General features: G+C 28.7%; 1 pseudogene; it reads left to right on the plus strand.

Moving 5' to 3' along the window:
• Window positions 1-47: 47 nt before the first annotated feature.
• On the plus strand, window positions 48-521 carry LOC110034589 (annotated as a pseudogene).
• Window positions 522-857: the final 336 nt, after the last annotated feature.

Genomic DNA, 857 nt, shown 5'->3' on the forward strand with positions numbered 1-857 from the left:
ATATTGAATTATGTTGATTGTAGTGGGTGATTGTATTTGATTTTTTTTTACGACAAAGATTATCATTTCATGGTTATGATGAATCATCTGAATCAATTAACCAAGAAAATTATTTGGAGTTGTTGTATTTCCTTGTGAATCATAATAAAGAAGTGAAAAAGTTACATTTGAAAATGTAAGTCCAAAGTTACAATTGATTACACCAAAAATTTAGAAAAAAATATTTTAAGTAGCAGCGATGGAGATTCTTGTCTTTATCATGGAAGATAAAGATGATTCATACTTGTCTATTATAATGAATGAGTCTCGTGACATATCAATAAAAGAACAACTAACTATTGCAGTGAGATGAGTTGATAAAAAAGACGAGTTATTGAAATTTTTATTGGGATCAAACAAAATTTTTCAATGTATGATATTACCCTCAAGTTAGCCCTTAAGTTTATATTAGCAAAATATTCATTAAGCTTGTATTGAGTATGTGGCCAAGGCTATGATGGAACATCTGATACGCGAAACGAGTTTATTTGCTTAAAATCACTTATTCTTCATAATATTCCTCGAGCATATTATGTTAATTGTTTTGTCCATCAACTTTACTATTTAGTAGCAGTAGTAGAAAATTATTGGTAAGTCAAACATCTTTTGAAGTCAACTTCAAGACCTCTGAGCTTCTTGTAAGAGGAGTGAAGCTCTCAAAATCATTCAGCATGAGAAGATTCTTTTGTAACTTAAAATTGGAGATCTAGTTAGTTGTTGTGGTTTAAATCAAGAAACTAATTTACAAGTTAATGAAACACATTGAAACTAACATGTTCATACTTTAATTAGTCTCACAAAAATGTATACATTTGTAA

This window comes from Phalaenopsis equestris, unplaced genomic scaffold (assembly GCF_001263595.1).
Source record: "Phalaenopsis equestris unplaced genomic scaffold, ASM126359v1 Scaffold190852, whole genome shotgun sequence".
Taxonomy (NCBI): Eukaryota; Viridiplantae; Streptophyta; class Magnoliopsida; order Asparagales; family Orchidaceae; genus Phalaenopsis; species Phalaenopsis equestris.